Source organism: Gorilla gorilla, chromosome 3, assembly GCF_029281585.2.
Source record: "Gorilla gorilla gorilla isolate KB3781 chromosome 3, NHGRI_mGorGor1-v2.1_pri, whole genome shotgun sequence".
Classification (NCBI taxonomy): Eukaryota; Metazoa; Chordata; class Mammalia; order Primates; family Hominidae; genus Gorilla; species Gorilla gorilla.
Genome location: NC_073227.2, coordinates 135,095,988 through 135,108,654, shown reverse-complemented (window position 1 = coordinate 135,108,654; position 12,667 = coordinate 135,095,988). Strand labels below are relative to the sequence as shown.

The 12,667-nt window shown below is 32.7% G+C and overlaps 1 long non-coding RNA gene across 1 annotated transcript; it reads left to right on the top strand.

The window, feature by feature from the left end:
* Positions 1–12,371, top strand: LOC129532862 (uncharacterized). Its single transcript, XR_008678795.2, has 4 exons — positions 1–65; positions 1,613–1,702; positions 4,926–5,024; positions 12,335–12,371. It is a non-coding gene; the product is annotated as an uncharacterized lncRNA (long non-coding RNA).
* The last annotated feature ends 296 nt before the right edge of the window (positions 12,372–12,667 follow it).

Sequence of the window (12,667 nt, the reverse complement as noted above, 5' to 3'; positions counted from 1 at the left end):
ATTACGCTTTGGTAAGTTTGAGATAAGGCCAAGAAATGTGCATTCCAGAGGATTCTAATACAAAGGTACATTTATCAGTTTTTGAGAAACATTGTTCTAAATGTCCTAATAATAAACACATGATGCTCTTTCCTATAGAGTCAGTCATGCTCATGGCAATATGCCAAATGCAATCAAGCAAAATAAATGATGTGTTACATTTATATATAATATAATACAGTTTCAGGGCATAATTTTCTGATAATGTGGCTATTTAAAGATAGACTTTAGAGTATCTGGGTGTGGAAACTAGGGCCCAAAGGATAAAATGAGAAGGGCACATGTGCCTTGTGTGGCCAGCACAGTGTTTTACAAACAAACAAATCACATTTGATAAATGCCCTTGGGAATTATTCATGCTCTTGATATATATTTTGTGTGTATATGTATACGTACATGTATTTGTATATGTATAGAAATATGTATATGTATAGAAATACAGGCTAATCTACCTTTACTTGAGTGGGCCCCTAAAGGCCTTTGGGCTTGCAACCTCAATTATAGCAATGGTTTTCAGATTGTTCATTGCACAGCTGTGGGTCCCACTAAAGACAACATGGTTCAACAGGAGTCCCTGGGGTAAACTCTTCTTTAAATCCATTTTATTTACTGGACTGTGTGAAAAGTCCCATTTGATAAAAAGGTTCTGCTACTTTAAAAGATGTTTGAAAAATATAGATTTAGTTGAAAGAATGGATGATACAATCTTTATGCAGTCTTCTATAACTACTGTTTATCTCAGCCAAGTTTTTGGAAGCTATTGACAGATAACAAGGTCAAGAGTATATTCTTAGGAAGGACCTTCATATAGTCACTTTTACTGTGGGAGTTGAGCGCAGTGCTGTATGCTTCAACAGGCAGTTTTGCTGGGAGTAGGCTGCCATCCTCTTGTAAAAATTAAGAATCGTGAAAAAGATATGTAGCTGACTAGGTGAGGGCTGCTCACCTTTAAGGTGAGCCAGGTAATACCTATTGATAAGAATAAAGTTATCAAGCAGCAATTCCAAGTGTGCTCTTACATAGCAACAAGTGAGCAAACAAGCCTTCACAATTCCAAGCTATGAAGCATGACTGCAACTTAAATCATATAAAAATGCCCAATAAGCCATGAATAGTACAAGATGAACCTCCAGGTAGTAACTGCTGCCTGCTAAAAGTTAAATAAAAATCTTGCCTGATATGATAATTTTCATTTTGGAATATTTTAATTGTAGCTCCTCTTTCTGCCAGGGAACAGGTAGTAGGAGCTACTTTCTCTTAAGACCCCCTATTCTGTCCTGGTAATAAACTAATTCATTTTCATACAAGAAAATGCTTATCTTTCAATTATCTCTATCTGGGGATATTCACTTAAAGATGTAAAATATTTGTAGAGTGTGTCAAAAAGAGGGGAAGAGAGAGAGAGACTGACCAGGACACATCTCTATTTTCTTTCCTCTGGAAGGCATTAATAGGCTACTCCAATTGACTTTGATTTCCTTAGTAGTTCTGTATTACAATGTAAATCTTTATACATTGTAAATCTGTTGATACTAATCAGTGAGATATAATCCTTAATAATCTTTATCCACAGATTTAAAGGCTGAAAAAACATCAGTGAAGGCTATAGTCTTGGATTACTATGGAAATGTTTGGCGATAAAGTGATATAAAATGTAACAGAGGTTAGTCCTGGAATAGCAATACATACACACAGCCTATCGTTCCTACAAAATGTTGGCCTGAGATATCCAGAGGTTTACTAAGCAAGAAAATAGCATATATTTTACATTGAAATCTTAATGGATCCATAACTTGTGTGAAATAAAGAGCTACCTTTTAAAAAACTAGGACGATTTACATTCAGAGTTATACCAAATAAGAGAAATAGTGATAAAAGCAACACAGTTATGAAACATCCTTAAATAGTCATTGAAGAAAGAACACCACCACCACCACCAGCACCTCCCCCACGCCGCACATATGAAATGCTACTTGGCTCAATCTTATTGTTTCTACTCAGCTACTATGTAAGTAACAATCAGAGTGTAGCCAAGAATCTAGCAATTGGTATATTATACTGAGAAAATTAAATCACTCCTGTGTGAATTCGTATCTGAGCTTCAACAGCTTACTCACCAAGTTCGTGTTTGGATGACACGAATCCTTATCTGTCTTCCTAACTAGATATAGCCACTAAGTTTGGGTTTTTTCCTACAAAACTATTTGTAACTAAATTACATAGTAAACATGTACATTTTTACATTTAATCAGACCCTGAATGATTGCTTCCAGTTTTTATCTTTCTCCAGAGTTTACTAATCTGGTTGGAAGTTTTTCAGCTGCCAAGTGTTCGTCAAAAGCAAATACTAAACAAAAATTTCCTAGTTTCCGGGATATTGAACAGATAAAATGAGTTTAGGTTATTGACTCTCTATAGTGGTGAAAGAAGGGAATCTACCTCAAGTTCCTACAGTTTTCAGTGGTCTTCACCGAAGAGTAGCAGTAAATCTCAAATACGACCTGAAAGCACTTGTCCCTGTTAGTATTTTCTGTGCCCCATCCCTGTCTTTCTCAATTCAAATCTGTATACAGAGAGACCCAAGACTTTGAAAAAAATGTGCTAATTAAAATTATGCTTAAAACCACCCAAACCCCTTCATCTGTTCTGTCTCAAAAAGGTCAGTGTCAATATTTTTTGTTTTTCAAAATAATAGAAGAATATTCTTGCCAAGTGTTTAGCACACCGTAGTTATTCAATAACTATGTGTTGATTAATTAAGTTGCTGAATACATGAAAAAATTGCAGTTAATCTGATTATCCACATTCCAGTGTATGCAAGATTTTCTTATATTTTAGGGAAAAAAGACAAATTTATATTCCTAAACTTCACAAAACCCAAAACATTGTTTGAAAAGCAAAAGGCAAAACTAAGAACAAATGAGTAAACTCTTTGGTGTAGGTGTTTTTGTAAAAAGAAAACAAAAGTGTAAACAGATTTTCTAAGGGTATTAAAGCCTCGTACATACATTTTGTTTCCAGTTTTATGTTTGTTAGTGATTTCTTTTTTGTTTGTTTTTGTTTTTGTATTTTTCCTGATTCACTTTGTGTTGGAGACTATCTGACATTGGAAGATATAGTCTTTCTGCCATCATAATAGTCAGGTATTCAGTATGAGCTAGATTTATGTTATGGAGTTTAACTCCTGCATCAAACATATAAGGAAATTAAAAACGTAAGAAAGTGATTTGTTCCAGATCACTGAATTTATTAGTAAGAAAATTATTGATTTATTCCACCCTATCAATAGTTTAGTGCTTTCTATTTTTTAGTGATTTTTAAACTTTTTAATAAAACTATTTTTATTAAAACCATTTTTTCCCTTCATGGTTAATAGAGAAGTTTCACTTGATTTAACCTCTTAGTGCAATGACTGTGTGAAATAGTGATATGTTCTGGTAGCATAAATCTATTGTTGCAGAGAATTATATTATAATTTATTTCAAAATTTTCATGCCAGTCACCAGTATTGTGTTCACTGCATTGCTCAGGGTTCTTTCCCTTATAAACAACAATCATAATAATAATAACAACAGCAATAATCATAAGCCTATCTTAAACTAACTTAAGTACACAAATGAATGGATTAACTCATGCACCTAATAAAGCCAGATCAGGTGCAGCTGGATCCAGGGAACCAGAGCCATTGAGTCTAAAGCTCCTGTCCTATAACTTTAGCAATCCTAGCAGAATCTGAAAAAATAGCTCCTGCTTGGTTTGTGTTCTGATCCCTGCACTTGTCACTGTGGGCAGGAGATGAATTACTCAGACTAACCAGTCATGGGTCACATGCAAATCCCTGTCACTGGAGGAAAGAATTTAACCCACCCAAACTACATAGAACCCCCCAATAAGGAGGGGCTTCATTGTCAAAAGAATGAGGAGGTGTGCTGAGTAGGAAAACACACACACGTGTGCACACACATACATACACACACAAAGGTGTCTATCCCGGTCCCTTTTCAAATTTTTTCAATATGGCTCAGTCTAAATTATCAAACTTATTTGGGTTTTGAATAAGAATGCAGTCAATATTCCTCGGCAGAATACACACTGTCTTCTGCTGACAGAAAAACTACAGGCCCGAGGTTCTAATTTCCACTGACATTAATGACTTTTTAGAAACATTCATTTACACTGGCTATGATTTACTATACCAGCACTAATAGCTCTTTAAGATTCTTTTAATTGTTAAAATACATCTAATTATGCAATATTAGAAAATCAACCAAACGTTGACTCAGCTAAACTCTAAAATATTATGGGGAAATATCTGCAATAACTGGTTATCTTTACTATGAACAACATATCTTTTATGTTCATTTTAAGGTCCTAAATATAGTTATGTATAAGCAAATGATATTTATTTACTTAGTGATTATATCCTGATGAATTAAGAAACAAATATTTTCTTGTAGGGAGAAACCTGCAACCAAACAAGCAACTACAACAAAAAGATTACAACTGAAAATTTTGGGCATATTTGTACAACTATGTTGAAAATTATAATACTGTTTTGAAGGGACGATACAGAGATACAAATTTACATGTCTTAAAATTGAATGAATTCTTCAATGTGAAAGATCTCTTAGAAACAGCATAAATAATAACTCTTTTTTAGCTCTTCAAAGGAAATAAAATTTAATTTGTCTCTCCATTGAATGTCAGTATTGTACCACTAAAATATCACTGCCAGCTTTACCTTGCCAAAAAAAAAAAAAAAATGAACTGGACACCTTACTGATGAACTCAAAAGTCAAGCTGTTTTACATAATTTTACCTACAACTCAATTAATTATATCATTGTTGCTGCCTGGTGTATATGACTTTGTGATACTCTCTTTCAGCAGCTACAAAGTCCCGCTGGTTCAAAAATGAATGCATTTGAAAAACGACTTGAAAATGTCACTACCACTTTGAATAACCTTCAAAACTGCTTACAAGAGGTCAGTACTCTCTCTAGGTTGGTGTACAAGTGAGGATGATTAATTTTTTAAAAGGATAATAATTCAATTTTAAAAGATACACAGTTACTCACCTTGTATGCAATAGCCTATTTGTACATTTTGGAGGTGGTTGGCAGGAAGTTACACAATGATTTCTAAAGCTGCAAACGGACGTATATAGCATATCATAATATATTTATTAAGGACTAATGCAAACCACATTGAGTTATAGGAAGGAAAATGTATTCCCCAGTGCTTAGAATTTACCGAACATGAAGAATTTGAATGAGATTGTTTAGTGAGAAGGGGAGGAATTTCCATGCCTACCTCCCCAAACAAATAAATCACTGCTTATATCCTGGGAATGTTTCCAAATAGTCTATGTTTAATGATATAAGGAGTATTTATAACCGAGTTTATATTCACATGTCTTTTCTGTCTTACTTTTCAAATGTATACTTCAGACTGAGGCTGCAAATATCAAATATATATTCAAGATAGAATACTAGGGTACCAAGGTCAGTTGTCCTTGCATTGTTCTTTTACGTTTTAAGCCAACAGCAACATTGCTCCACTGAATGGTTACCTTGTATTCATCCATAAACAGCCCAGAATAATCCATAGAACAGCATAAGAGTAACTTTGAAATCATCCTTATTCCACTGCAGAATAAAAAGGATCAGTGGACTAAACAGAAAAAAGAAGACTTCCTGTCTTAGATCGGCCATCTGTTCAGGCCATTTCATTGAACACTTTTTTTGTTGTTTTTGTTTCTGAGTCAGTGTCTAGTTGCTAATTGATAAATGTTAAAAGCCTCACAAAATATGCACTTGGAAAAAGTGCTACATTGTAAAAGTGAAGCTGGATTTTCAGAAGTCCTTGCATGGTACATCTGAGATCAAACATATTTAGGAGAGATTTGAACACAATTACATTGAAATGAGAAAAGGAATAAGTAAAATGTAAAAAAAGCAGATACCTAAACTTGATGACAGGAGGTTTGAATGTCAATTAGTTTATCAGGTGATAAAACATATTAAAAATTATAGCCATTCATTCAACTAATATTCATCAAAGTCAGGATGGGGAAAGCATGCAAAAGTGTAAAACCTAAGCAAGAAGAAAAATGTCGCCCTAAACAAGATAAGGGTCCTGCTGAACATAAAACTTTATGTGACAAAGAAAATATCACCATGATAGAGTGAAGAAAGCATTATATAATAAGCAGTACTGGGACAATTATTTAAAATTTGGGAGCAAATTAATTCAGGTAAATATTTTACATCAAACACAAGTACATGTAAGTGGATTAAAAGGTAAAGCTTTAAAAATGAAATAGCATTCAACTAAAAGAAACTAGACCCAAATATTTTCAATATCCTGGAAGAGACAGAGGTGCCTTTGTACATTTGAAAACAAGGGGAGAACTCATAAAAGACAAGACAGATAAGAAAAAAATTAAACTACCATGCAAAAACAGTAAAAGGCAAATAATACAGTAGGAGATATATCTGCCAAAATTTTCAAAGTTTATATACATTCTGAAGACAAATTTTAAATAGCAACAGAAAATACAGACAGATATCTTTTTCTATTAAAGAAATGAAAATTCAAATCAAAATGAGATACAGACTTCACTTAGCAAACAAGCAAAACAAGAAAAAACAAGTTTACTTCGTAATAATGATGCATGGTAGAAAAACAAGTACTAGTGATATTGTAAACTATTAAGTCTTTTTGGAAAGCAGTTTGGCAATGCCTACCGAAAGCTATAAAGTATTCTCATACTTTCATCAATTCAATTTCAGTTCAGGACTCTATCTTAATAAAACAATGTGAATATTGCAGAATTAACAAACACAAAGATATTCCTGAAAGCATGTTTTCAAAACAGTCAACAATTATGTTTAGCTGATGTGATTATGCTCCATTTCTGTGTATAAGCACCACACTTGTTCTGATTAGGTGAATTTCAGTAATATATGAAAATATATTACATATAGTAATATATGGTAACATATATAGTAATATATAGTAAATATATACACATAGTAATATATGGAAATATATTTGGAAATATATAAGAATATTTAAATGAAATTCAAGAGAAAACTTGTGTATATATTTTCCATTTATGATAATCTATCATTATTTATATTTTTAAATGACTGAATAGACATGTCTTTATAATTACCAGCAGCAAATTTTGTTAACCTAGGCTTATTTTATATGTGTTTTAAGCAAAATAACATCACAAACAATGAAGTCTGATTTTTGCTAGGTTTGCAGGAGCAAAATTATTTATACTTTTAACAAATCAACTCAGATCTTTAGTCAGCATGTTTCAGTGGCACAAACGTGCTGGAGACTGCTAGGGAAAAGATACCACAAAACAAATTTTATCAATATAAAATTTTTTGCTGAGCACATAATCGGGACTCAGTAAATATTTTTTGAATTAATAAAAATAAGTGACTATAACATTTTGATCATGTATGTCAAATATTTTATTGCTCATTTGCAGTGTGATTAACACAATGGAGCTTATCTAGTGTAAAGAAAACATATTTCCCCTGAGAAACTATACTAGTTTACATTGTTATGTACTCCCTTATTTCTCTGTCAGTTTACAGGCTAAGTCAACATAGCAAAGTGCAGGCTAAACATTTAATTTAGTCAATATAGACACAATAATGTAGGTAAATTAGGCTATGACAAATTGAGTCTGAATTTAAACACTAGTTAAATTAACTGGATAATTAACAAAATTCCAATTTCACTTGTAATTTGTAAACAGAGTCTTAGAAATATAATTGTGACACTTTCCCCCTACTCCTTGGTAGAATTTTGTTCCAAAGAGTAAATAAAGCATATAGATGATCATATAAAAATCAAAGAATGTTTGGATTCAAAGAGAGACTGGGGTTTAATCCAATATATTCATTCTGAAAATAAGTTTCAGGCTTAATGATATCAAATTATTTGCCCCAATTTCTGCTAGTATATATATGTCTGAAGACAAGATTTGACAGTCTCCAGCATGTTTGTGCTGCTGAAACATGCTGATTAAAGGTCTGAGTTGATTTGTTAAAAGTATAAACAATTTTGCTCCTGAAAACCTAGCAAAAATTAGAATTCATTGCTTGTGATGTTATTTTGCTTAAAACACATATAAAATAAGCCTAGGTCAACAAAATTTGCTGCTACTAAGTATAAGGACATGTCTATTCAGTCATTTAAAAATATAAATAATGATAGATTATCATAAATGGAAAATATATACACAGGTTGTCTTTTGGCTTTCTTTTAAATTTTCTTAAAAGTCCATATATTACTGAAATTCACCTAATCAGAACAAGTGTGGTGCTTATACACAGAAATGGAGCATATTCACATCAGCTAAACATAATTGCACGAAGAAATATATTTATAATATAAGCTACAGTTTTAAATTTTATTCTCTACACAAATTTCTCAGAATTAAAATGTAAAAATGTTTACTAAAGGTTGTTTATCTCTTTTCTGCCTACCCCTTTGTTCTTAACCATTTTAAGGTATCTTTGCTGAAGACAAAAATTACCAAATTTCTCCATTTTATTCAATCTCCAACTTATCTCAATGTTTCTCAAGATATATACAACATTGACATCTTAAAACTTTGAGAACAGTGAATAAATAAATCTACATTTCACCACTAGATGTCATCAAAGATCTGTTCATCAGAACATCAGCCATCCAGCTTTTGGCCATTTGACCTCTGCCAGAAAAATTATTGTATTTCTCAGCATAATCAGGAAACGATAATTTTAGTAAAATAGTCTATCTAATTCCTCAATGTTTAAATAATGAGTTTCCATATGCAGCAATATCTTAAAAATACATAAAAATGACCCAAATGTATATTAATAGAGAAGTTACTTTATCATTTCAAATCTCCCAATAGATCTAATTAATAGGCATTGCCAGTGTGAGAGTAATTTATAATTTATATATATATTTATCAGAAATGTACATGCATGTAATTTCTCTGCCATTTTTATTGGAAAATAAGTACAAGTTGTCCTCTTTCACTCTAAGATAACTCACCAGTTGGGAGGATTATAACACCATTAGCAGTTGAAACTCTTCATATCATTTGTAACTATTATTATCAGCCCCAAGATGGAGAATCTGATAATTGATTTTACATGTTTAATTAGCTTAAATAATTTTCATATATACTTTTCATTCATTGTATTTATTCCCACAAGAAATAATAATGAAATAATTTGCTTCATATAGTTTTATGGTAGAATTCCTTTAAAAAGCAAACTTTCATGCAACATGTATAATTTTATCTGAAAAACCCAATCTAATAATCTACTTTTATTGCTTAGAGTAAGTAAGTTGATGTTCATCTGAATTGGCATACTTCCAAACTGAAAGAGAGCAGGAAGGAAAAATTCATAATAAAATAAATAATGAATACATTCTCTTCAATATAGACTTTTTCTTCATAATGTGCTATCAAGTATCACTTTGGGTATTAAATATTTTCCCTGAATGTGCTTTGTAGTATCTTTTTTTTTTTCAAGACAAAATGTAATATAATTGGAACCATTTTGATTAAGCACTTTTATTCTTCTTTTGAACACTCATTAATTATACTTTGCTTTCTAGGACCTGAATAATGTTTTTATTGCAAATTTCCCAACTTAAAGATAATCTCTATGTTTTGGAGAATACATTGACTATGACCAGGATGGAACATTTAAATTCATATACTAAATCACCAACTCAATCCTTCCAAGAAAAAGAAAAGAAATCATATATTCCAAGGCTGTCATATATAATGCCGACTCAAAATTATGATATTTCTGATAGGTCGATCATTGGTTATGCTAATAATTTACTTTAGTATGATATTCAGAAAAGGGTGGGCATGGTATATATTTAGTTCACTGCATATCTTCAGGTATATTTCCTGGCACACATTAGATATTCTGTATGTATCTGTTGAAGAAATGAATAAATGCATGAATAACACATGGCAGTAATCATGAGAAGAGAGACTTTGGCTTTTTCTGTACTAATCTCTAATTCTGCAAGTAATACCTATGCCACTTGTAATATTAATGATAGTAATATATTGGCAAATTTTAACGTAGAGACATATCTTATTTTTGCAGCTTATACTTGCAGGTAAGCAGAGATTATTATAAACAATTCAGGAGTGAAGAAAATAAGACAATTGACCAACTAGTCATAGCAACCGGAGATAAACTGAGAAAATAAGTTACTGTTTTTAACAAACCTTTCTTAGAAACTTTCATATGATATTCCATATTCCTTATAACCCAAATATTTTATAGTATTCAAGTCCATGTTGACAAAATGTAGGGGATGGCAGAAATTGTCATGCTTTTATATTGTTAACTTATATTTAAGGAAAGGATATCTATAAAATTCAGTTTTACCGACAGAGAGGATATATGAATTGCCCTGGCTTGCTCTCACACTTTATTGGGAATATGCCTTCTTAAACATTTACTTATTCAACAATATTTATTTACCAAGTACCATGTGCCAGGCATTGCTCTGGTCACTGAGGACTCAGCATTCAAAGATCTCTGCCTTCGTGGAGATTGCCTTCTCATTGAAAGAAGTAAACACAAAACAAGTAAAGAAAGAAATACATAAGTAACATGATTTTAGATAATAGTGAGAGTTATTAAGAAAGGGTGATCCGATCATAAACCACTGGAGAAGACCAATTTAAATTGGTTAATCAGGAAAGGCCTCTCTGAACAAAAGGCATTTAGACAGAGGCCTGAAGGAGAAGAAAGGGCATCCACATGAAAAACTGAAGAAAAAGTATTCCAGGAAAAGTGAACATGCACTGCAAAGGCCTCTCAAAGGAAACTGGCTTAGCATATTTGAGAAAGAAAAAAGGTGCAGTAAGGCTGAAGTTTAGTGAGTAAAGACAAATGTGGTAGAATATCAGATTGAAAATACAGACAGTGGCAAGAACAGGTAGACACCCGTAGGCCTTGGTGGGATGCTTAGAAAACCCAAGCTTTCTGAGAGAGAAGTGAAACGACAGGTTTTACGGTTTTTGAAGAGGGCTTTGGTTGTTGAGTAGAAACTTAATATTAGAAAGCCAAGGATGGAAGGTGGAAGATCCTCTAGGAGCTTTGTGCAGTAGGCCAGGCAAGAGATGAGCATGGCTGGAGGTGGCAAGAGATGAAGTGTTTTAGGAAAACTTATAGGGGTAAAACCAATAGGACTTAATTATTTGATTGTATGTGAAGACTGAGAAAAATACAGCAGTTGAGATGCTTAAGTAACTGGAAAAATATTGGTATCATTTACAACATGGAAAAATCTTGGGGGAAATTATGGATTCTGTTATGGTATTTTAAATTTGAAATCCTTATTAGACTTAAAAAAGAGATGACAAGTAGTTAAGTTGGGAACTCAAGAGATAGATGAGATATAAGTAGAGATATAAATCTGGGATGTTAATGTACATATAATAATCAAAAACATGAGGCTCTGTGAGATTATACAGGGAGGAAATTAAGACAGACAAGAGAAGAGGGCCCAGCCCTGAGCCCTGCTCCATTTATAGGTCAGGCAGCAGAGGCACAGCCAGAAATCAAAACTGAAACAGTCATTGAAATATCAAAATAGGAGAGGGAACAGGAGAGTACCTATTTTAAAAACAGTAACAGCTTTCATTTTTTGAGAAATATCATGTGCTAGGCACATTTAATACTGTTTGTGTGTTAGTATTAACTCCTCCATCCTCACAACAGCCACATGATATAGGTAAACATAAGTACTTAACTTCTTTTATAGAAGAGGAGACCAAGAAAGAGAAAAATTAAAAGCATTTTAAGAAAGGAAACTATGTCAAATATGCTGCAAGCTTGAGCTTGACTAAGACAAAGACATAAAAATGAACCTTTTATTTAGCAAGAGAGGTCATTGGTGATTTCAGAAAAAACAGGCTCAATAGGATGAATGTGTGAGTTCCACAAAAATGTGCTTTATAAAAAATAGTAGTACCTTATTGAGAAGTTTTGCTATAAAAGAGAAAGAGAAAACATAAATTTGTTGGAAGGAGACACTATATTAAGAATTTAAGATATGAGAGATACCAAGAAATATTTTTATTCTTCTATTATCCTATATATGGAGATAAATTACATAGGAAAGATAGTGATTAATTACTGTAGCAAAACCTTGAAAAACCAGAATGTGATCCAAACTATAAATGGAGAGGAACTAACTTTTTGTGGGTGCTGAGACATTGTGTATTTTCACAGGAATCCGGGCAAAAAGAATATAAATACTGAAGCAGGGAAGGTGGGTAGGTTTGATGGTGAGTATAAGAGGATGTTCATGACTATTTCTATTGTCTGAAAGAAATATGATGGTCGTCATTTGAATACGAGAGGGAAGAGTATAGAAAGATTAATGGAAAATGTTGGGTGCAGTGGCTCACACCTGTTATCTCAGCACTTTGTGAGGCTGAGGTGGAGAATTGCTTGAGGACAGCAGTTCGAGTTTAGCCTAAGCAACATAATGAGACCCTCATCTCTAAAAATGGTTAAAAAAAAAAAAAAGTTGGCCATGGTAGCACATGCTGGTAGTACCAG